General features: G+C 39.9%; 1 protein-coding gene across 3 annotated transcripts in view; it reads left to right on the plus strand.

Moving 5' to 3' along the window:
• The window catches only part of THEMIS (thymocyte selection associated), a 90,742-nt gene that overhangs the window by 30,788 nt on the left and 33,908 nt on the right, over positions 1-26,046 (plus strand). The window lies entirely within an intron of this gene.

Below are 26,046 nucleotides of genomic sequence, written 5' to 3' on the forward strand. Positions count from 1 at the left end.
ATACCCAAGTGGCAAATAGATCTGGAATAAAAAGGGCAGCTTTTTTAGAATAACTTTTGATGTTAAGAAAGTTAAGTGCCCCTTCTAGGACAATTTTCTTAGTGATTAATCTAAGAAAATGCGTTTGCTCATTAATTTTTATATTGGGTCTGGCTGAGATGGAGTTTATTTTCTTCACAGCAGCCTGTGAGATACTGTGTTTTGAATTTGTAACCAAAACAGCGTTGATAGCACACCAGTGTTTTGACTGTTGTTGAGCAGTATATGCAAAGCATCAAGACCTTTTCTTTCCCAGTCTGTCCATCCAGCAAGAAAATGGAGCAGAGCGGTTCTTCTGGGAGGGTGGCCATAGTGCAGAAACTGGCAGGGCATCAGCCTGCTTGTGGGAGGTGCTGAGTGACGTCACTTGTTCTTCCTTTCTTTCACTTATAAGTTTATTTTTACATCCACTCATTAGTTTTCTTTTTTTCTCTTCCCTGTCCTGATGTCAGAGATGGAGTGAACAAACGGCTGGGTGAGTGCTCAGCTGCTTGTTGGGTTCAACCCACGATAGTTTTCTTGCATAAATTGAAAGAATTAAAGAAAGGCAGTTTGATGAACTTCAGTGAAAGAGTGTCCAGTAGGTACAATATTTTAGGTCAGTTTCTCTGTCTCATGCAAATGCAAATTTCCTGTGGAGGGAGACAGGCATACATTGGAAATGCTTTCAGGCATTGGCTGAGGCCTAGTAATGAGACTGCAGAGTGATTGTGCTGTGCTTTGAAAGTGATATAACTCATGGCATTGTATTTGGGTGGAGGGCGGTGGTGCAGGGTAAGGTGGTGTTTTTTTGTTTGTTTGTGTTTTGTTTTTGTTTGTTTGTTTGTCTTTTAATGTTGCCATCAAACTAAGTTCCAACTCTAGCAGTCCTGAAAGGGGATATTTTACGAGTTCCCTTCCTTCCCTGCTGGAAGTGTCCATCCCATCATGCCAGTTCCAACAGCCCATGCAGGTCCTCAGCTCCACAGAGGTCCTGGGAGGTGATTGCAACAGACTGTAGAAGAAGTGAAGGGGTAGGGTGGGTCCCTCAGATAAGGGTAATACAGCAAAACGCTGCATACAGTGAAGCCTGTAGCAGCTTAAATAAGCCATTCTGCTAGACTAGGGAGGACTGATGAGAAGCTAAGCCCTGGGGCTAACAGGGCCTTCAACCTGGCACTGGCTTGTGGTACAGAGCTGGGGAGGAATTCCCTAATTGCTATGTTTCTGGTAGAGCTGTATGGTCAGGGGGACTCAGACTTCCTGCTGTGACTGGTGTCTCTGTGTAGGGAGCAACAGGTAGATGTTGGCTCTAGACTAGACTCGTGCAGAAAATACTGTTTTCCTGAAGCAAGGAGAGAGCAGTAAGCACAAGGGAGGGATGGGCTGAGGTTCCTTTGCACATTCATTGAGTGAGTGCAACCTTAGACAGCAACTGTCCAAACAAAGAAGCACATTTAAGCAGACTGCTCCGGAGGACATATTTTGTCACATGCTTGTTATAAATAAGTCATAAATTGCAGTCGGAATGCTTTGAGTTATGCAGATTCATAAATCTCCCTCGAAAGACTAAACAAGTAGAGATTCCTTATTCATAAGATTAAACATCCTGAGTGTTAATGTAATAGGTTTAGAGTCAGAGAGAATGTGTTATCTGTTCTATCCCAAGCACAGCAAGTCCTCTGAGAGGACGTGGATCATAGCTGATAAGCTCTGCCTTGGCCCCTCTGCCAGCAACAGTGGTAGGGGAGACTGCATTTTCTTCTAAATATAACAGGGATGTCTGAAGGTTCAGAAAGTTGGAGATGGTGCCAAACTGATAAATGGCACACTTTGCATATTTTGTGACTCTGTGTAGACTTATTTGCATAAATAACAGACAAGTGTCCTAATGAGCTGAACTTACGCCTGACAAGTGGCAGCCTGGAATAAGCTTTAGTGATGCATTAATTGCCATGGCTCCTCTTGCAAGCAGCTCCCTGCTTGCCTGTGTGATGGAGGGTGGTGATTGGCTTCCTTGCTCACTGGTTGGGAAGCTCTGCTTGGCCTGGTGCTCCAAGATTAAATGCTGTTGCTGCATGAGTCCACAAAGGACCAAGATCTGGCTGTTTTATGTCAATGCTGAAGGATGCTCTGCCAGGGAGGGGTCACCTCTAGCTATGGCTTCTGCTTTGATCACTTTTTAGCTCTTCCAGAAAGGTTGTGAGTTGTGGAAAAGCTGCAGCTGTCTCTGCATGCTGTTCCCTGGCCTTGGTTACAGGAACACTAGGGCCATGAACAGGACTATACAGCCCACATTTCCCTGTGTGTCTTTGGTCATGTTAGTCACCGAATTGTATGAAACTGGCAGCAAGTATGGACTGTGACCTCAGATGAGTGCACAAACTACCTCAGCTTGTGTGCAAGGTGCAGTACTACAGAAACAGGTATGTCTGCACAGTACAGCAAAGTCCAGAGACATCAGATGAATTCTCAAATGTAATATAGCTGCATTAACCAAACCCTCTGCCCACTCTCTTCACAAGGCTAATTAAATTGGCTCAGCTCCTGCTGACGCAGCTTTCAATTCCAGAGCCTGGGGATCCCTGCTCTCCCCTCTACAAGGCACTGTAGACCTTGCTTTTCCCTCTCATCTCGTCATTTTATTTGGTTAAGAAACATCTAGCCCACATATGTTTGCTGTTTTGCATTAGTTGCTAATTGAATAAAGAAAAGAAACCCCCAAGAAAATTCATGCAAACTAAATAAATGAAATAAACAGCATGCACTGAACTACAGAACAAATCTGGTATTTAAGAATGATTAAACTCTAATAAACAATGCTATCTCTAGCCACCTCTACTCACAAACCCTACCAGCTTTCTACCACCAGTCCAGGATGGTGATGAAAGAATGATTGTACCCTTTGTTGAATGGCAAAACTTGTGATAAAGCACACAAAGGAAATCCACATTTCCTCACTTGAGCCATGTCCCCCAAGTAGATTTTATTATTATTACCATTTTAATTGAAAAAATACATCTCACCAAATATGAGTGAATATTCATTCAAAAATGAATGTTAGTACTGGGGGAATCCTAATCAATTTGTGGAAAACCACAGTTTATTCCTGATGCTCTTCAAAGGCACTAAATGCACTTCCTAAGGAACAATAATAAATAAATAAGTAAAATCAGCATTTGGCTTCTGATTAACAATAAGAGAGGTTAGCTCCAACCAGGGCTATTTTCAGTGGTCTGCTTAGGCATGTATTTAGCCTAAGGCACATTAGTATCAGTGAAATACTCACAAGCTTCAAGCTGGGATTGCTGCTAAATACCTTTATGAATGTGGAACTGGAAAAGTCAGTCACAGGCAGTAATCTGCTCAGCTCTAGCAAGAAAGCTGAGAGAATTCCAGCAAGGGAAACTGGAATTTAATAAAATAGTAAGTATCAGGGCATGATAGTTAATCGTCATTCAATGCTAAGGTCCATTATCCTTCAAAAAGTCATTACAGTGTTACGATATCAGGAACTTTTTTGCTTTCTTGCTTTTTATTTCAAAATTAAAATGAAAGAAAAATTATCACTTCCATCTGGCTTTACAGTTCTACAAACTGAACTACCAAAATCTGCCATTAACATATTTATCGCATCTGTCTTCACAGCAAAATGAAGACTTATCTGGAATTAAATTGATAAGACATAAGCTGCATTTTTCAGCAAATGAGTTTTCCTGCAGTGCCTTCTTTCCTTCCTCCTAACTATTTCTTTTCTGCTTCCAGAGCATTTTTCATGGTTTTGGGGCCTTTATACAGCAGGTTTAATACAAATATTTCTTCTGTGCAGCAAATTACTAACCTTTTTAAATAAATACATATTAGGAAATGCATGCAGAAAAGCCAGAAAGGAACAGATATGAACAGACTTCAGGAATTAATAATCCTCTGGCACTAGAAATGAGGTAGGGAAATGTAGTTCATTAGCAGATGCAAAAATGCATGTGCAAGCGTAAGGAGGGTTTCTCTCTGACAAGTGTAGTGCTGTGGTTCCTGAGGCTGCAGCTGTGCTTCCTCTTCCTCCATCTCTATCCCCACTGAAAAAAAAGCTCTCCTCTCCCTGGAGTCCTCGACCCTTGATCTGCAACCTTCGACCCTCTCTCTCCACATATCCCATGTAATTTCTCCATGTTACTTTCCAGTAGCTTTGTAAATCCCTCATAAATAGGATGGGAAGGCTGGAAGAACAGCCCTTAATGCTTATGACCACCCCACCTTGTCATTGTGGACCAGTTCTTGAAATCTGTCAAAACCTCATCCCCACTGTGGCCTTGCCTGGTGAGTCAGGCTCCAAATCCTCCACACTCCCCCATGCCGCAGATTCTCATTCTTCCAAGCACCACACAATGTGCTGCAGGGTTCTTCTCCTCCTAACACCCATCCTTTGACACATGCCTGATTTTCCCCAGACCTACGTGCCTTGAGTCCCCCAACACTGCATTTGTCAGTGCCCTTCAGCTCCCCCCAGACCTCTGTGTCCTTGGTTCCCCAAGGAAATGTCAAGCTTTCAGAGAAGTTTGGCTTTTCCTTTTCCTTGTTTCTTCCAAAACATCCTCCTCCTTTTGCTCTTCAGTCCTGCAGCGAGCTGAAGCCAAGGCCACAGCCATTGTCAGACAGGAGCTACAGGAACATCCTAAGTTACACATGGGTTTTCATCTCCTTCCCCAGCAGCACATGTTCCAAACCTTAGCAGAGCATTGATCTTCAGCCAGGTTTTTAGGAGTAAAACTGGAGCGGGCTGTAGGTGCTGACTAGTGTCAAACCACTTTGTGCTTTCTTGTAGGCTGAAGAGTCCCAGCTGAAGGACTTTGTATTGGTGACCTGTTCCAGAGACCATTATAGCTACATCTATACATGAGGGACCATGACCATTTCCTGGCAACCCTTTATGCATCTTGATACCACATTGGGCTGAGGCCTGCATGCGTGCCATCCCCTTTTGTGTCCCAGGTCTCTGTGAAAACTAGACCAGGCAATGATGGCTCTGATCTGGATGATGGAGGATTGGGACCACTGATAGACTTTGTATGAATTAGGAGGAAGGAGTAAAATGTGTAGGAAACCCTGAAGCCCCAGCTAAAAAAGGTCTGGAGTTTTTCCAATTTTCTCAGTATGAAGAACTGGTATTAAGATCCTTTTCTCTTTTAAATAATATGAAAAGCTTAAAATTTCCACAGAGAAGCATCAAGTCTGTAGTAGGCACTTACTGTAGATTGATGTTATTCTCAAAACCAAAATAAAATGGGGAAGATAGCAATGTGCCTGCCAGAAGGACAGGCAGTAGATAATTGCCTGAAAAACTAGCAGGGCAATCTGAGGTGTAAGTCTCATTGCAGAAAGCCATTACTGCTGCAGGAATTGCTGATACAGTATATGAAATTAAGGAAATACAGATGAACATTTGGATATGCTGACTGACGTAAATGCCAACTGGTTAAAAGCAAATTGCATAATTTAGAGCTAAAAGTGAATGTCTTGGAGAACAAAGAGATAAGAAATATCAAAATAAAAGGGATGCCTAGAAGAAAAATATACATATCAACTGCAGAAAAATACGGCACACTTGATAAGAAGGAAAATACTGGACAGGGTGTTTAAGCCAACAACCATTAATGTCAGTAGGAGCAGAATTGGCTGGAATGTTTTTTTTTCTCTCATGCAGAAAGCGAACAACATAAAATCATATATTTGTATAATATGAAGTTGGACAAGAAAGTTTTTTTTTTTTTTTTTTTAAAAAAAAAAAAAAAGTCTGTTGCTCTGCAGCAGAATAAATCTCCAAAAAAAATATAACTTGGGGGGATCTGAAATGCTTTTTCCAGCCCGGGTTCCTTGCCATCTGACTTCCAATGTCACTGTTATCCAGTCTGCACTGCCTTAATTTGTCCTTCTCTTCATAGCAAGAAGGTCAGAAAATCAAGCCTGCAGATAGCTGGCTGCTGAAGTGCCACTTATCACATGCCTGCTTAAACACATTCAGGGACTTTTCTGGGCTCTGAGGACCAACTGGCATAAAGTGCCTGATGTCTCTGCTAGTAACTCTTTCAGTCTCCAGCTTTGGCTGCTTGCAAACTGCATTCTGGAGTGGGCCCTGGGGTGTTTGAATGCCCAGATTGTACCCAGGAGCAGTTTGAGAAATAGCTTGTTGGCACAGGTTGAAGCGGAGCCCACGAATGCTTACAGGCACCAACCTGTTCAATCAGGCAGCATTGATGTAGCCCTGTTTGCTGCTTGGGCAGTGCAAGGGTCCTGAGCCTTACAGGGTGACTGATGAGACTTGAAATAGGAAGGACCAGAGTCCAGTTTCTGAAAACTTCATTCTCTACTGGGCGTGCACAGGCACTTACTGTGGAGTAGCACAAATGAGACTGTGTTGAGCAGTTTAACAGTCAGCCATGGGATCTTCTGTTAAAATAATTATTCTCTGGATGCTTTACTTGAGGATAAGGATAACCCAGTAAGAGAGCAATATACTCTAGTGACATGCAGGGGCAAATATGCAGGTTCCCAATCTGTTAGCAGCTTTTTTTTTTTTTTTTAAAAAAAAAAAAAAGAAGTATGTACATCAAGGATGTACATCAGAGTCACTGCACTGTTGAATACAGTCAGCGTAAAAGAAAGTACTGACATTTCCCATTCACATTATGCTTTTCTTCATGAAATTCAGGCTTTTTCAGTATTGTCATAGCCAGACATCCCAGAACTGGAAGTATCCCTACAGGTTGGGATTATGCTTTGAAATACATTGCCCTATGAAATGAAATGAGAAACTTGCTGTCAGCGTGACAGCAGGGTCAAAGCCCAAAGTATCTGTAGGCATGACTCACATTTTCCAGAGTTCTCACAATGAGGAATTCAATGATTATGAGGAAATGGAGAATGCCAGGGAGAGACTCATCAAATCCATTAAAACCTGGAAAGACAATCCCAGCTCTGGGCTTTTTGAATATGTTAGTACATAGACAATATTAGAAGTAGAATGATAATAAAATTAATAGTGAGGCTTATCAATTACTATAGGAGAGTTTATAAAGGCTGAAAATCATGTGTTCAATGACTGTACTGAGAAAATGAATTTCTTTTCTCTGTGGATGGAGATGTACAATTTAGACAGAACTTTGTTGAAGTATTTAACATCATTATTCTGTTGTTCTATCCTAAGACATTAAATAATTTTACTGGTAAATATTTTAAATGGCAATGTCTTGCAAAGCTGTGGTTCAAATTTTCCTCCCATTAGTTCTTATATATATACATATATATATATATATATATATATATGTACATAGCAACAAGGAAGTCATTCTGTAGTTATAGCTATTGTCATTCCAGTGGTGCCACAGAAAAATCAGAGCATGGCTCTCAGGCTTACAATGGCTGTAGACAGTAGCCTGTATCAGTGATTCACTTGAAAGAGCATGATGAGTCTTATCAGAATATCACTTGGCAGGAAACACTGAAGGGGAAAAAAAAAAAAGCCTGTTTGTTAGTTTGTGGCGTGCCATGCACTACCCTGATGGGCAGCACTGTGGCTAAAGAATGCTTAGAGTATAGAAGATTGGAGTCCAGATTAGCTCCAAAAGACCAGGAATGACACTGACATGAAGAGGTTGAAATCTGATGCATAAAGCAGAATAAAGCTTCTCCCAAATCATCTTTTTATTATTACTATATCATATACAGATATATGATCTAATTATAATAATAATATTCTATATGTGAAATGAAGAATTGTATCTACAGATACTTTTACTGATCCACCTGTTTTACATAAGAAGTGGTATGTTCTTGTTCTGCAGTATGAACAAGGAAAAGAGTAGCTGAGTTTGCTTGTGAAGTGATCTCATTTGAAGGAAGATGTTCCAAGCAGTTGAACAGCAGCTCTACAAGAAAATTCTGGCCATGTGAGGAGTGGGGTTGGCAGAAGCTCCTCAGATCTGGGTTACATTACTTTGTCTTTTAGATGCCCCTTCTGTGACAGGAGGCAAATAGCATAACTATCATTGCCTCAAGATACATGAAGGAACTGCCATGTGTGAAGCGAGGGTGTGGATTTCCAGCTCATTAGTTACTCTATATGGATACTTAAATCTCAGGTAAATGCAAGATACATTCCCTCCCTCCTGTAAGGGTCAGAGCTACCTCACATTTACTCTGGAGCCTTAACCACCCAGACAGTTGCCATGGAGTAGTTAATGAGCTGTAAATCCACACTCATTTACTTTGTAGCAACTTGTTCATGTAGCTGTCTTCTCTATGAAATGGGACATAACGCTTCATTTTCCCATTTTCTGGGGTATTTTATAGAGACAGGCATCATTTATGCGTATATATATATATAAAGCTTTTTTATTTTCCTTTTTTTTTTATTCATTGGCTACCACAAAAGGAACCTCAGTAACAACAGAAAAATAGTGACAATGAAATACCCAGACGTTTTAACCTTACTTAAAAGTTTTCAACTGAAAGTTAATTTACTGAACAGGTGCAAAATGAAACTGGCTGTCGTCTAGGACAAGTGTGGATATTTGAAAGAGGAAGAAACAAGAAAGAAGAGAGGTGTGAACTTGTCCCATATAACTTTGCAAGGTGTTAACCTTGAAGCTCACTAGCTTGATCTTTTGTTAACCACTTCAAAGTTTATTCTTATGGTAGACATGAGCCTTTGCACTTGCCTGTTTGCACCTTCTGTTGCATATCTAGCATCTTAAGCCATGTCTTCACCTGGTGGCTTACAGAATGTAGCAGCGAGTTTTAGATACGTGAAAGGTTATGGATAGAAATTGAGACACTTCTCAGAATGCCTCCTTAAATTTCCCCAGTCTGTAGGACTTTGACAGATGATAGCATTAAACTAAAAGTTGCATGTTAAAGGTTAGTTTGTGTAAGCATACAAGGTGTCAGCAAAGAAAGAAAATGAGGAAAGAGATTGCTACAGTGTGGGTTATATATGTATTTTTTATTGATGGATCATATTTGGATAAAAAGTAGTAGAACATAACTGATGATGTATAAATGAATGCTGACCCAAAAGGCCATTTTTCCAAGTCAACCCTCACACATAGCTTTTACAGCCAAATCATTTATACTGCCTGTAGTGATGGAGCAGCACCCCCATTAGGATGGAAGAGAGGATTAAGGAAGTATGCTAGGAATGTGAAATTGAGAACCGGTTAAACAAAAATGGGATATCCAATTATCTTCTATCAAATTGTGAAACGGGATGGGAAGGCAGAATTTATATAGGATGGAGAGAATTGCATTTTCGTTACACGATTTTTTTTTTTTTTTGGAAGATTTTTCTTTCTAGATATGACACTTGTCCTTGTGAATATCCTAATTTATAACTATTCTGACCTCATTGTTTCTCACATAAAAAGTGTTATATATGAAGTCTCAACTCAATCTGAATTTAGTAATATTTATAAAAGGAATATTTATAAAAGGTATAAAAGGCAAGTAAACAGCGCTGGGTGTGCAGGGAGTCTATGCTGCGCCAACACGCACACACGAACATCAAACATTCTAAATATACAGAACATTGCTTTACATACTAAACCCGAGTATTCCTATACAATCAGAAAAGGTAACAAACAATCCTTTAAGTTCCATGACTTAACAGTCTCCACTTTCCATTCCTTTTCTTGATTACAAACAAGTCTCCATTTTCCATTCCTTTTGAACAATATGTCTGGCTTTAAGTTGTCAAGCAACTCGGTCTTTGGGCCTTATGTATCCCGTTCTTCCCGAATCGAAGAAAAGCGTATCCGCCTCCTTTTCGAGGCCAATAGAGTCTGGATCAAAAGGCACGTCCAGGTCAACAGGGCGCGAACAGCAAAGGCCTTCGATGGCTGTAGCAGCAGAGGGGCCGATGGCGTAGCAGAAGGATCAGTGAAGGAGCCCGCAGCTCCCTCACTGTCTGGCAAACCACACGTTTCTGACTGTGGTCCCACAGGGCTCTTTAAGGCCTCAGAGACTGCTCGCCAGGTGCTGAGCAATCCCACTGCCACCTTGTCGTTTTTAGTTGCAGAGTCCCACACCTTGACCTCAATTTGGTCCCATATTTCAGGATCTAAACTGTCTGATTGTTAATAAGGAGAATAAGCTGCAAGGTTACCAGGACAGTCTTTGTTCCTAAGGACGTATGATTCCCCATAATGCGCAGCTGCTTACCAGCGAGAGGCAGCTGTGTGCACGGGTCCTCTCCTCTCAGCTCAGCTGCTTTCCAGCTCCGGTGCGTCTATTTCCAGCAACTTTCAGTACGAGCTTCTCTGAGCGGTTTGCTGAGTCTGGCTGAACGTATTTTCATGAGGCGATCAATGTGCCTATTCCCGTCCTGGTCTCCGTTCTGCTAGCCTGTTCCTTTTCATTCCTTCTTTCTGCTTCTTTATTGATGACATAGCTTCATTATATCGTGTTGCCTTTTTTTTTTTTTTTTTTTTAATCTTGAGGGCAGGCTCCCCACTTATACCCTTCTCCCCACAGCAGTTCTTTTCAAAACAACTTTTCATTGGTCAAAAAACGTTGCATATAACAGCAACAGCAAACACCCAGAAACTTCCTTGCCTTAACGGCTGGAGAACAAGCAACCCGAGACTTCATGGAGTCTCCTGAATCACCCTTCTTTGTTCCCTCTAAACTCTTTTACATTCCTGGTGGCCTCATCGTTAAGAGTCTGATGTTATCATTAACCACGGGGCTTTCTGATCCCCATGGCCACACTCCCACATCTCCCCCTTCTTTATTAATATCAACCATTTTCTCGACACGAATTACCACTCCATATGTAACAAAAGAAAAAGTAGTGTACAGAAAAAAAATTCTGTTTAAACGACATAAAATGATTTAAAAATGCTTACACACACTGTAGTGAGCATGAAATGTCTGCTTTTTATCTGCAGCTCTGAGCCTCACTGAACAGAGAAGGACCAGAGTGGTTTTGATTTGCCTCTTAGTTGTACTCCGTACAGTCAGTCAACATCTGACCTTGTGGACACCCAGGCCACAAGCCTCTAACACTGCTGATGTTCCTGCTCTGCTGTCATGGTTCAGGCAGTAAGAAAATGGATGCAAAATACAAAAACTAGGAGGAAAACAGAAGCTAACTCCTTAAACAGCAGGCTTAGGCTTTGCATAATGCTTATTGTTAGTGTTCATCTTCAAAAAACATGGAGATAAAATCCTCTCATGAAATATTGAAACCACTTCTGCCCCATGTGAACATTTGAATGTGAGAGACCTCCTTCTACCCTCCAAAATGGAAAGTAAATCTTCTTATAAATGTTAGAAGTTATTGAATAATAATAATATGGCAGTGGCCTGATGCTGCTATTGTTGAACCTAAATGAAGAACCTTATTAATCATGGATTTGACAGCTCATTCAGTTATAATGATGTTTTCTGTCAATCTAAGTTCTCATTATAATTGGATCTTACTTAGAAAAGAAGATGCTCCATTGACTGCTCAGATGCAGGAAAATACAGGTTCACAAATGAAAATATCATTCTGAATTCTATTTCCAGGGAGCCTGCTTATGCATGTACAAGTTGGATAACATTTTAATCCTTGCTGTGTGTCACATTTGGTCGTTACTGTAATAAGGTTCTCTCACTGAGGTACCAGCTCCAGAGTCAAGACAGTGAAAGTGAAAGCAAGATAAGAAAATGAAACCTTTTCTGGGGGTTACTGGCATATCATCACTAAAACTCAGTTGCAAAGAATTAACTGAAATAGATGGCTTGAAGTGTGCTAGGCTGTGAATTTAAATTTAATTTGTTTTTCTTCAATTTGTTGGTTTTTTTTGTGGACACTCAGTATGCAGAAAGTATTAAATATTTTACATGGTATTGAGAAAGGATTAAGTTGCCTCAAACCATGGCAGTTGAATGTTCTATAGAAATATTTACAAAGAGTTCATGGCAAGAAACTATATGCCCCTACTCTCACTATCTTTATAAGTACAACCTTTATAAACAAGGCCAAAGACAGAAAAAATAGTTGAGAAATTTTAAAGACAAACAAATATTCAAGCTGAAACTGAAAACACTTTGGAAAGTACCTCAAATAAGTGTAATTTAGAAAAGATTCAGTTGGCAAAATATGTAAATGGTGTGTTGAAGGCCCCTATTCTATGGGTGTAAAAGAGGGAGGTGACTTATTTCCATGGAGGTGACAGTTCATTAAGGACGCATAGTAAGTGTAACTTAGACTAAATTTAAAAAATAAACTTCTCTGGGACAGCTGAAATGATAATTCCCAGAAAGTGTTCTTGTTTCCTAATGTACCATTGTGGTTACAATAAACAGGAACTTAAAGTAGCACTTCAAAGCATAGTAAAAAGCTAGCAAACAAGGAGGTACAATTTTTTTCCCACTGTCTTGTTGGATGAGTTGCAAACAATATTCTGATGTTATCGGGCCTGTGTAAAGATCAGAAAATTGTTGTGAACCAGGAAAGAAATTTGTTGTTTATGGATATGATAGGAAACATCACTACAGGAAATCATAGGGGGACTTGAAGATGTAGTTTTGATGTAACTGATTCCAAGGAAAAATAGAATTCAGAAAACAAAACAAACAAACAAACAAAAACAAACAAACAAACAAAAAAACCATCAATCTGCTTCAATAGAAAGTAAAGAGAGGCAAAAGAACTGATGAGAAGCTGGCACAACTGGTGTAAAGTCTGGCAAGTCTTTATGAGGCTCTCATTTTGGGCAGGCATGTGTCTGATAGGTTAACTAATAGAGAGAAGCCTGGCAACTCCATCAGCCAGTTCCCTCAGGACCCTGGGATGCATGTCACCAGGCCCCCTAGACCTGTACCTCTTCAGTTCCATCAGGTGCTCTTGAACCTGCTCTTTGCTTATAGCGTGAGGGACTTTTTTCCCCCAGCCCTCATCTACAGATTCAGGGAAATTAGAGATGTGGGAAGCCTGACTTGCAGTGAAGACTGAGGCAAAGAAGCTGTTGAGTACCTCAGCCTTCTCCATGTCTGTTGTTACTAGTTTTTCCTTCTAATTTATTAGAGGGGGTACACTCTCCTTGGTCTTTCCTTTCTGGCCAATGTACCTATACAATCCCTTCTTATTATTTTTTTGCATCTCTTGCCAAGCTCAGTTCCATCTGTGCCTTGGCTTTCCTGATCCCATCCCTGCATACCCAGATGGCATCCCTGTACTCTGCCCAGGCCACATGTACCTGCTTCCAGTGCCCCTGCATTTCCTTCTTATGCCCCAGTTTGCCCTACAGGTCCTTGCACAGCCATCCTGATTTCCTGCCATCCTTGCTCACTTTCTTACACAGGGAGATGGAGAATTATGGTGCTCTAAGAAAAGGATCCTTAAAGAACTGCCAGCTCTGGTCAGTTCTTCTGTCTCTAAGGTCAGTGTCCCTGGGGATCTCATCCATTAACTCTTTAAACAGATGAAAATTCTCTCTTCTGTGGGGTCATGACTGTGCTCTTTGCCAAGCCCATATTTCTCAAGATCACAAACTCAACCAAAGCATGGTCACTGCAGCCCAGACTGCCTCCAATTGTAACCTCTTTAATGAGTTTGTCCACACTGGTGAGCAGGAGGTCCAGTAACACTTCTCCTATGGTTGGTTGTCAATACCTGGACCAGGAATTTATCCTTGATGCACTCCAGGGGTCTCCTGGATTACTTACGGCCTGCTGTGTTTTTTTCCCAGTGGACATCCAGGTGGTTGAAATCCCCCAATAGGATGAGAGCGTGTGAGAACAATGATTCTTGTAGCTGAATCAAGGCCTTGTCTACAGGCTTCCCTTGATCAGGTGGTCTGTAGTAGACCCCAACCACAAGGTGTTCTTTATTGGTCTGGTCCTTTATTGGTCTTTTACCCACAAGCTCAATCTGTTTGTGGCTGTTTCTGAGAGGCAGCTCTTTGCAACCTATACATTTCTTAACATAGAAAGCAACACACCCACTCTTCCTTCCATGACTTCTGAAAATCTTGTAGCCCTCAACTTCAGTTTTCCAGCTGTGTGATTCGTCCCACCACATTTCTGTGATAACAATTAGGTCATAGTTTTCTATGTGCACTGACTTTTTCTGCTTGTTTACCGTGCTGCATTCATCTGTGTAGACGCACTTCAGCTGGGCTATCAGCTGCATCAAATTTTAAGAGGAGCCCTCCCTAATTCCTCTGGGACAATTCACAGGTATTTTCCTGTTGCTGTCTGAAGGGCTTCCTGGTTCTTCTCTGTCACTTCCCTTCCCCCGGTGAATCTAGTTTAAAGCCCTGCTGATGAGTCCAGCCAGTTTGTTTCCCAAACACCAATCTGTTGCCCAACCTGTTCAGGTGCAACCCATCTGATATCAACATGCCTGCTCTCTTAAAGGTACACCTGAGATTGCAGAACCCAAAACCCTATGTATGGAACCAGCCACACAGCCAGTTACTCACCTGATCCATTCTTTTCCTTCTCCTTGGGTCCCACTCTCAAGCTGGAAGGATAGAGGAAAACACTACTTGCGCTCCCGTTCACTTCAACATCTTTCTGAGGGATATCCACAGTCCCTTTAGATACTTTAGAGTCTGTTCATTGCAGCCTCTTTTGACCCTACAAGAAAGAGCTGGAATTGGTAGTAGTACTCTGGCTTTACCAGGCCTGGTAGTCTCTTCATGACATCATAAATGCAGGCCTCAACAGGCAGCAAACCTCTCTAGAGAATTTGTCTGGATAACAAATAGGTGCTTCAGTGCCTCTCATTGAGGAATCTGCAATTGTTAATGCCCTTCACACTTTTACTGGTGGCACAGGTTCTAATACAGGTGGTTGGTTGGTCCAACTTCATATAGTTGACCTTTCCTAGGTCTTGACTCATGCACTCCTTTTTTTTTTTTTTTTTTTTTTTTTTTTCCTAGGCCCAGGGTATCATATCTGTTGCATAGGGGCACTTTGGGGGCAAGGGGAAGACTCTTCCTTTGGCTCCAAGGAGAGACAAGGGTCTGGTCTCCATTGTCTTGTCAGTCAGTCAAGCTCATCAGCTCAAGGTTGAAACCTGGCTTGCCATCCCATTGCCAGGACTTAAGGCAGGGCTGTCGCTCAGCCCATGTCAGTGCACGATATTATGTACCAATCCCTTGCTCAGAATCCTGGATACTACACTGACTGGTGAACTCCTTTTGCAACATCATGACTTGATCAAAAAGTCCATCCATCTGGGCACACTTGCACTCACAACATCCATCTCTGCCTTCAGGCCCTAAGGGGACTTCCAGATTCAGGATTTCCTTGCAACTGAGGGTCTGGGCAGCTTGTCCAGTCCTTGGGAGGTCTTTTTGGGTATAGCCTTCTGCCTGGGGAGGTTGTGGCCCCTCCATTCAGTACAGCTCATTACTATATTTTACTTGTGTTTGTGCCAAGCAGAGATAACTTAGAATTTATGGAGACTGCAGTGCCTGAGGGAAGTAAGGACAAGCCTAAGAGTGGAAGTGCTGCAAATGTGAACAAGAATAAAGTTCCAGCAGAATTAAGAAAGTGCTTTTTGCTGTTGTTGTGCATCTGTTTACAAAGTTTTGTGCATGAATAGCTGACTGATGTTTCATCTCTAAATACATAAAGTCAAGATTTGTTTTGTGGGAAAAGTTAATATCAAGGTATTTCTTGTGTTGATGAAGTGCCAAGGTCATCCAGTCATAGACCAGAAACTTTTATATAACTGCAATCACTCAAGTAGCATAAATTTGTAGAGGTAATCCAATGGTTTCCTAAAATGCCTGTTAGCATAAAGCAAACAAACAAGCAAAAAACCAATAACATTTGCCATGGAACTATGTAATTCATATGGTGGAATAGTATTTCAAATAATACTTTTTACAACATATAACCTGGCCAGCAGCTGTTGAATACATAAAATTAAAATTTATATTCATGGGATGTCTGTGAAAAGGTCAAGTAGGAGACATTTTAATCTATGCTTTCAATTTGTAGCTATATGTTAGTAGTAATAAATCAAAGCAGCTTTCAAAAAGAAAAACAATAACAGTAGTATATAACTTTAAAAATTATATGGACAACAGATTAAACTAGTTTGTCTTTCCTGAGCACCTAAACAGATTTTCTTTATTATTATTTTTTTTTGGTTGTGATTTCTTATATAATTACAAATGAGATTTGATACCTGATGACATAAATAGAACATGCAAACAACTTGAAATTAATGGAACTTTTCAGATAATTTCAAAAGACACATCACTAGGAATATTTTTCTTGACTTTTTCAAATATTAATACAATTTTCTACCTGATGGCAGGTACAGCACAGTGACACTCTGCTATACTCATTTGTTGATCTCAAAAATCCTTTAAAAGTGTTTTATATATTCAGAAGTGCTTATATATTGTATGCACCCTTAACCAAAATGTCATGCGTAGGGTTTTTTTTTTCAACATGCAGATGTAACCACAACGAAACCTCTACTCCAGTATGAAAACACCTGTCAGAAGGTTTGGTTTTTCTAGTTGACACAGTTCATTAGGCCATGCCAAACTGTTTCCGTTCTGAAACCCATACTATGAGCATCCTTTTGACTGCTTTGCTGTTCTTGTAGCTGCTCAGCTGTGACTATATCTTGACGCCTATGTTCTGTTTTAGTCTGTCCATGCTTGGATAGATGGACCTCCTGGGATACATGCAGACTTGGTTTAAACAAATACAGCTCCATTTGTTTTAATGGAATTGAAAGTTTTTCCAAGTGTGAATTCGGAAGATTTTTATTATTTATTTTTTTTTAGAGAGGAAGATGGCATGTATGTTTCTTCAGTGCTGGGCCAGCATGTTGCAGTGACTGATGGGCTGGGACAGCTCCACTGCAGACAAAGGCACCATTTCTGAGGTGGCTGTGTGTGCGCTACATTTGTAAGCTCCCATTATGTCCTGTACTGTCAGCAGTGCCTAGAGAGCTAAGTAGCCACTTTGTGGTTAGCTGAATCACCTCTTAAATGTATTAATGAAGTTTCCTGCCTGTAGTCAAAGCAAGAACATGTGGAGCATGTAGATTGGTACTTGTAGTTATTTACTTTTGTGTGCCTTTATCTGGAGTGAACTCTGCCCATGTTGCAGTATGTAATCCTATGAATCTATCTTTTTTTTTTTTTTTTTTTTTTTTTTTTCATGACAGAGCTGTGATTTGTGCCTTTGTTTAGAGAAAGGGTTGCCATGTTACAATCACTGATACTCATGAGGCCTGAAACCAGCCCAAGTGAAGCCCCAAGGCCATGGCTCAGTGACTTGGCCACTGCAGGGCTATATGGCTGCAAGGTCTGAGGGATGAGCTGAACCCCTGGTTCAGGAGTTAGAGCTTCAGCAGGGGAAGTTGAGGCTTAGTTGTCCATGTGTCCTCCTGGAACCTGTGACACACCATCTGTTGTGGGAAAATCACATTCTTGGAGGATTATTTCCACACTTATCCTACAAACTGCTCTAGGACCTTGCCTTTTTCATTCTTCCAGGTATGTGGCATGTGTCTTAGTGTCTCAGTCTTGTTCAGGAGTCTCATGGGGTCTGGAAGTTTGCATATCAAGGGTGAAGTTCATTTCTGCAAGGAATCAAGAATAAACACTATTTAGTTTGCATGTAGGTCCTCAAAACAAAGGTCTGAGGATTCATGCTCTCCTGCTGTGCATATAGCATTCTTATTTAAGTGAAAAAATGATCAACAAAAATGTAGATGTAGCAGAATTCCATAGTAGGGCTGGGAAAATTTTGAGTTTCTCAGATTTGTTTTTCTTACATAAAAATAAATATTGTCATGATAATTTAAATTCTTGAAGAGTGCCCTTTTTCTCTGCGAATGTGCCCACACACAATTAATTAGAAAAGATGAAAGATGTTTATTTTGACAGTTCAGCCTTATAGGATGTCCTGTGTTTTTCTTACAACAAGAAGTATAACATGGATTTCTGAAACCTTAATCTTCACTCCTGTTGAAGAAGTAAAGTAGCAGTTTGAGTTAAAAAAAAAAAAAAAAAGAAAAAAGAAAAAAAAGAAAAAGACCTCTAGTAAGCTTTTAATACATTTTTAATACATTTGTTGTGACAAGGAAGACTTTAATTTTGATTCCTGTAAGCAGAAAGTTTGCACACATCTCTCCTCTCCTCTCCTCTCCTCTCCTCTCCTCTCCTCTCCTCTCCTCTCCTCTCCTCTCCTCTCCTCTCCTCTCCTCTCCTCTCCTCTCCTCTCCTCTCCTCTCCTCTCCTCTCCTCTCCTCTCCTCTCCTCTCCTCTCCTCTCCTCTCCTCTCCTCTCCTCTCCTCTCCTCTCCTCTCCTCTCCTCTCCTCTCCTCTCCTCTCCTCTCCTCTCCCTCTCCTCTCCCTCACTTCCTCATTGGATATTGCCAAATACAGCACCACAGAAATAAAAAAAGTTGGACTTATTTTTTTTCAATATTATACATCCATTTAATTCCTGCTCCTGCTGCTGAATGCTTTCATTACACAAATAACTTACTGTACAGAATTGCTGTCCTAGATAATTTTCAATGGTAGATAAAACAAATCATTAACAGAATATTTTTATGCTGAAATTCTCATTTTTTCTTCAGTATTTAATAAATGTGTCCCCAGCTTCTAGTCACTCAGGTTCCATATTTTCATTAACAGGTGCAATAAAATATATCTATTTCTTTTGCATGGTGCTTTCTGATCTTTATTTTATTAATTTTTCTCATATCTGGAAGATTTATATGAATAGATTTAATTTACAGATAAATATGATTTATAAAACACCACACCATATTGGTAACCCTCACTTAAAACCTACTAAGTTATGTGTGGTTTTTTTTAATCAATTTACCTGAAATGGTCATATCTTATATACTCAGATAACCTTGTATAAGACTCTATTAAACCTGATAGGATTATTTGCTGATATTCCACCAGTAAGAGAACATTTGTACACCTAACATTGCATTTCATTTAAAAGCTTGCTCAGTTAAGGAAAGATGCTATCTCTACTGTTTTAAACAGAGCTTTTGTGGAGAAAGAAACTAAGCCCAGAAAAAGCACATTTTTCATATTAGAATTTGATTCACTTCTGCCTAGTCAAATAAGAAATGCAATATTCATCTGTCAAAAAGTTTTTTATCCACTTAGACTTTGTTTTACACTTTACAATAAATGGGGTGATATATAATCCCCATTAATGAATTGATCAGCCTGGGAAAACATCACTGTCATTCAACTTGCAGAACATGACTGATGACTGAACTGTTCCTGATAAAGTATATTCAATACAAGTCCAAAGAAGGAAGCATTTGGTAGTGCTTCTGTTCAGAACACTATTTCATCTCTTACTGCTGCAAATATTTTTCTCTTTAAATAACTAAACATATATTTTAAATAAATATAAATAAATATTTTAAATTTATGTTGTAAAACATATTTTAAAACATATATTTTAAGAATTCTTCTTGCTTTTCTGATTTGCATCTTGTAGGTCCACTTGGATGTATTTTTTGATAAGAAGGAACACATCAGTGATATTTAAAATAAGAGAAATTGGCAGTGATAAAATGGGAGCATAGTTGTTGGCTTCCCAATATTCACAAGGAACATTTCAGAAATGAACTGTCTTGATGCATGTCAGCAGGTAGAAGTACCATTACTGAACATCTTCTGAGAAAAAGAAAAAAAATATAGCAATATGGTATGACCTTTGAAGGACTATCAATGTATCACTGAAAGATGAATTGACCAGTTGTAGTCCTTCTGTTTGATGAAATCATAACCAGTTGCAATAAATTACAAATGCCTTGGCTCCAAGGCAAGCCTGAATGCAGACATGTCATTGAGTCCTGTGATCATGATGGGTAACATGTTGGATACTTTTCTTCACTAAACTGAATTAAAAGCATGATTCCTTCTGGCTGTAATTTGTATACTTTTTTTTTTCTTTTTTTTTTTTTTAAGACATTAAATTCCATTACAGCAAAAATTAACATTTTACCATGCTTTCATGACTGATATCCCATCAGGCAGGAGATTACACTTCATTTGTGGATACTAACTATTAACAGCACAGACCAGTGATGTGAGGAGTGTGCTCATGCCTTCTCTACTGCTTGTTACTTCTCTTTAGAAAGATTTATATTCTCTAGTAAATTACCTGACAGCTCAGAGACTACAATGGCTCTGGCAATAATTAACACACCAGGATTTTTTGCTTGTTTGTTTTAAATGTGAGCATATTTAATTTTTATGACCATTTATCCTATTGATGTCCGTGGCCTTTAAAGCAAAAGTTTCAGGTGCTTTACATAAACAACAGAAAAGCCTTGGTTATAGAATCCCCTTGTTCTACAAGTCTCATGCTTGTTTTACCTCTTTTTGCAAGCTGCAAGGTCTGTTCCTATGGCTTTTAAAATCTATATATGGATTCATCTCTACAAATGTACAGATGTTCAGAGCTACAAATGTTGAAAAATCATTGACTCACTGTAGATGCCCAGAGGATTAATAATTTAAATAAAAACTGTCAGGACTGGGGTAGTGTTTTACAGTCAACGAATGCCTTTTCCCCATACTATTTGCAGTCAAAAAATGTCTCTTCCCAATACCATTCCCCTTCTGGTGCATGCTGGCATAAATAATTCCTCCACTGTTAGTGGAGCTATGCTAATTTATACCCGCAGAGGACTTGGTCTCAAAAGTCTAATTTAGATGACAACGCTGAAGTGCAGGGACTTGCCATTTTTATTTGTATGTAAAGTACCAGGCACTCAAGTAGTGGTGTGTCATTAAATTATTTCTAGAAAATAAATTGCTGTTTGGAAGGCTTGCTCTTGGGTAAAATTATATCTTTTTGTATGACTTAAGACAGATGCAATGAGTTAATTTAAACAGCTCCTCTTCACTTCCCTAATTTTGTTCTCTCTCCTATCTCCCATCTCTCCTCTGTCGAGCATGCCTTCTCTATATCTGACTGAAATAAATACATCCTTGCATGGTAGCTCAAGTACTTCATTGCAATGTTCCCTCTGTTCTGAAGGGCCTTGGTAAAAAATAAGGTAGTAGGGCATAAAAGTGGTTGATGTCAGTTATAGCTCCTGGGGCAGCTAAAAGTTGCATGATAAGAAGATTTCTCAGCTGTAAGTTTTCTGCTGCACAACACATAATTTTGTCCTAGGTTTGTTGACTGAATAGTAAGAGATTTGACAACAGTCTCACCTGCACACTGGACATATAGCTGTTAATGGGGCACTTCATTTCTGAGGAGCCAAGCAATTACACCAGGTGAAGTACTTCTCCTTTTCAGGTCTCATGTTGGTAATTTCATAAAGGCTGTGTTCTGTTTTCTGCAGTCCATTCTCCTCAGCATTAATTGCTGGTGTATTTGTCTTAGCTGTGTCTAAGTCTTGTTTCCATGTAACCCTGGTCCAGCCATGATGCTGCTATTCTTGCATATTAGCTTATACTTCTGACAAAATTAATTTGAAGTCAGGAAAACAGACATGTAACTATGTAAATGCTGCTAAACATGTGTCAGGGCTGTCTAGCTTACAAGCAGTGAAGAGATGTGATCCTTGCTGAGAGTTTGCCATCTGAAAAAAAGAATAGGCAGAAAGAAAGATAGCAAAGTTAAGGCTAGTGTTATAGATGATGTAACTGAAACAGAAAGCTTATTTGTTCTGTGAAGACATTATGAGCAGTGGGGCAAGCTATGAACTGATCCTATTGCTTACCAGTATTTGATTCTGTGCCTGTCATTTAATCTTGGTGTTCATCCATACTTACCTGCCATAGCCCAGTGGAATGTACTGCATTCCACTGTACATTCCCAGTGTACTGCAATCTGTTTTCTATTTTGTGTAAGTGAGGTCCCTGTGGTGTTTCAGATGACACTGTGAAATGCTTGGTAATTATTGTCATGGTGACCGGAATATACAGTGAACCTTCAAAAAAAAAAAAAAACCAACAGTTTGTTCTTGAGGAAGCAGTTTTAAGTTTTCTTAGAGTTGCTAATATAGGTTTTCTCAGGGTTCAGATAAACCATACCCCTGCAAGGTCACTGCTAACTGGTGATGGACAAGTAGATAGCTGGAGGCAGGATTCATTGAATAGTATGCACAGAAATTTAAACAGTTTTCTTTATTGGCAGACTATATTTAAATTAACACATCTTTAAATCCTTAGGCATATCTTACTGGAAGTTTTCTGACTTCATACCTCCATTACATTTAGAAGGTTTCCAGCATTCCATATCTAAAATATGTATGCTTTATAAACATATAAATGTATGTGTGCATATGTGTCTATTTTATAAAGACAAATGAACTAAGTCATGGGTGTTTGTTGTTGCATTTTTGTTTGTTTATTTTTAATACTGGTTTTGCACCAGCTATACAAAACAATTGTATAAGGGTAATAAGAAAAAAAAAAAAAAAAAGAGGAAATAAAAGACTAGTGCTAGCTATAAGGATCCTGGGGACATATTTAATAGTATTACAGCTGTCCAAAGCTTCAGCAGTTAAGCAGCTGGAGGGTTACTCACATCTGGGGACTTGATTTGACTAATCACTGGAAAATAAGAGTGGGATGTTTGGATGAAATGAAATTCCACTAAGAAATGGTGTGATGGTAAAACCTCCTGGAATAGATACTTATAGTCATTGTTATCACCTACAGAACCATGTGGAGGGAGGGTCTCAGGGTCTTTTAGCCCTGCAGAAACATGCAGTGAACAGCAGTACCAGCAGACATCCTCATAGATAGAGAATGCATGGCAGAGAGAACAGACAGCAGATGACTTGCCTGCAGACACTCAGCAGGTTAGTGGTTAGGTTTCTTGGCTAGCAGACCTGTTTTGTCCTGAACTAACTCTCTGGATGTGAATTTTTCTCTGTAGTTCTTGGGGAGGAAAATAGACTCAGATCCCAGACACAAAGCTTGTTGAACCATTACCCTATACACTGAATTCACAAGAACTGTGTAATTTCTAAGCCAGGAGTTTGTTATATGGTCAAATTAATGCTGCCCTTGAAAGGATGCATTTGTCATGAGGATGTAATGTGTCCCTATACATCTACATCAAAGCCTATCAAGAAGTTATGTGTTAGAACAGCCTTGTGAAATACTCTAAGGTATTACTATTGGGAAATTATTCTAAAGTAGTTAGGGATCATCAGCAGACAGTTCTTTCGTGAATGACACCCACTTTATACTGATAGGTGGAATAAATTTACCACTTTACTATCCAGGAAGCCCCTCCTCCTCTGTTCATGGTGTAAAGATGAAATACAGGCAGCTAAGAAGAAATCTTGGAGCAAGTAATTGCCATATTCAGTTTTCCTCTGGAGTGAAATCTTCAAGAGATCCTCTGGTGACAATATGTGTTACAAATGTGTCACTGTTCCAGAACATTAAGTTCTACCATGTCCATGAGAGAAATGAAGTCTGAGGTTTACCTGAAAAGAAGGATTTTGGTCAGGAATTAAATAAATATTTTTAACAGGGTACTGTTATAAGGAAATATTTGAGATGGGCAGAAAACATTTATGTTAGGAAAGGGTAAAGTCCTACACTGCTGCTTCAAATCTGGATCTGTCCAGTTTATCAGTACACTAAGGTAGCCTAAAGCTTGACTGCACGGCAAAATCTGGAAAGAGTAAGTGGTTGATAGATGCTGATGGCATGATTAGAAGCCCAGGAGTCACATGATGATACTCTCTCTGACTGGTGTCATTCACAAGAGATCTAAAAAGGTGGCTCGCAGGTGGAGTAAGAACAGGTCTTGAATACTTAGGGAGTGTTGTGCAGAGTCTGCAGCTGGTGGGGTCAAGACAACCACAGCACCCCATTTGTTGGCTCGCTGGTTGTGTGCAAACAGTGCAGATCAATCAATTTTTGTCTCCCTCATGGACAGATTTTTAAATGATTTTCATAGACTCATAGAATGGTTTGGGTTAGAAAGGACCTTAAAGACCATCCAGTTCCACCTCCCCTGCCATGGGCAGGGACACCTCCCACCAGACCAGGTTGCTCAAAGCCCCATCCAGCCTGGCCTTGAACACCTCCACGGATGGGGTATCCACAGCTCCTCTGGGCAACCTTTGCCAGAGTGTCACCACCCTCTGAGTGAAGAATTTCCTTCTAACATCTGGTCTAAATCTCCCCTCTTTTAGTTGAAAACCATTCCTTCTTGTCCTATCAATATCTGCTCATGTAAAAAAATTCTCTCCATCTTTTTTATAGGTCCCCTTTAGCTACTGAAACACTACAATATGGTCTTGCAAGAGCCTCCTCTTCTCTAAGCTGAGCATCCCCAGCTCTCTCAGCCTTTCTTCATAGCAGAGGTGTTCCAGCCCTCAGATCATTTTTGTGTCCCTACTCTGGATCCACTCTAACAGTTCCACATCCTTCTTGTGCTGGGGCCCCAGACCTGGATGCAGTACTCCATGTGGGGCCTCACAAGGGCAGAGCAAAGGGGGACAATCACCTCCCTTGACCTGCTGGCCACTCCCATTGATCCCAGGGCTGCATCCCATTGATGCAGCCCAGGATGCAGTTGCCCTTCTGGGCTACAAACATGCACTGCTGGCTCATGTCGAGTTTTTTGTCCACCACAACCAGCAGGTCTTCCTCTGCAGGGCTGCTGTCAATGACTTCTCCGCCCAGCCTGTACTCCTGTCTGGGATTGTTCCAACCCAGGTACAGCACCTTGCACTTGGCCTTGTTAAACTTCATGAGGTTCACATGGTCTGACTTCTCAAGCTTGTCCAGGTTAGTTTGGGCAGCATCCCCTCCTTCTAATGACTTTGCAGCCATTTATAATGAACAGCAGTGACAAAGCATGTGGCTCTGTTCCTATGCCTGTGCATTATCTATTAAAACCTGATGAACTGTTGAGGAACAACACTGGGGTTTAATCAGCCTCTTGATTTTATGCCTCTGTAATGCTACCATGTTCAATAACCTGCCTAAAATGGAAATCCACAAAGGGGCTTTGTTTTGGTTTTGACTTCTGCTTAAAGCAGAGACCTAATAATTACTAAATGAAAGCAAAAATATACTGGTTAATTCTATTAAATGTGTATGTGATGCATTTCTAATAAATACCATAGAAGTAAATAAAGTTGTTCATCTATAAGAAGAAAAACATCACTGATCCTGATGTATTTACTGTACTGCTCTGAACCTGGTTTGATTTCCTTACTTTTATCACTAGCAAGACAAAAGTAGCCGTCAGGAGCTAGAGATGTGCAAGACTGGAAGAAAACAGAGTATATTAATGAAATGTACTCAGCAGAGAGCCTATTATGGTATCTGTCCTCTCTCCTGTGCCACTGCAGAGCTAAAAGTGATTGATAATAACCTTGTAGTTACTGTACAATTTGCCTACAATTTTATAGTTGCAGTCATGGCATTGATCTACAGTTAAATGAGATAATTCCTGTGTGCTATCTTGCCAGTCTGCCAGGAGCAATGTACCAATTGTGTCTGTAAAATCACTAAAAATGAATACCTGCTTGAATCCAGGGTTTAATAGAGAAGTTTTAGATAGTTACATTATGAAATTGTTATAAAGAACATTCTTAAGTTTGTAAGAGAAATATGATGAGGACTATCTAAACCTAGAAATTTCTATCAGTAATATTGCTTTTATCAGAAGAGTATTTTATAGCCTCTGCTTTCTATCTTTCATTATATGAATGCTGCAAACCATTTTTGCTGAAAAAGCTATTATAACTGCAGACTTACTAATATTCAGTTCTAAGGCAGTGAGAAATATTTTTTTAACATTTGCTAAATTAATCTGCAAAACCTGTAGACTACTAGAAATATTGAAAAAAACTGTTTTGAAATGCATTTTTTAAAATTTCACATATATATATGATGGATCAAAATTAAAGCTTTTAGAAATTTTACTGGAAAATTCCAGGAACATTTCTGTTTTGGACTAGAAATCAGGCAGTTCAGCAAAGACATCATGAAGCTTACAAATATATGTGTGAATCTTTTGCCCATT

Source organism: Anas acuta, chromosome 3 (genome assembly GCF_963932015.1).
Source record: "Anas acuta chromosome 3, bAnaAcu1.1, whole genome shotgun sequence".
NCBI classification, from domain to species: Eukaryota; Metazoa; Chordata; class Aves; order Anseriformes; family Anatidae; genus Anas; species Anas acuta.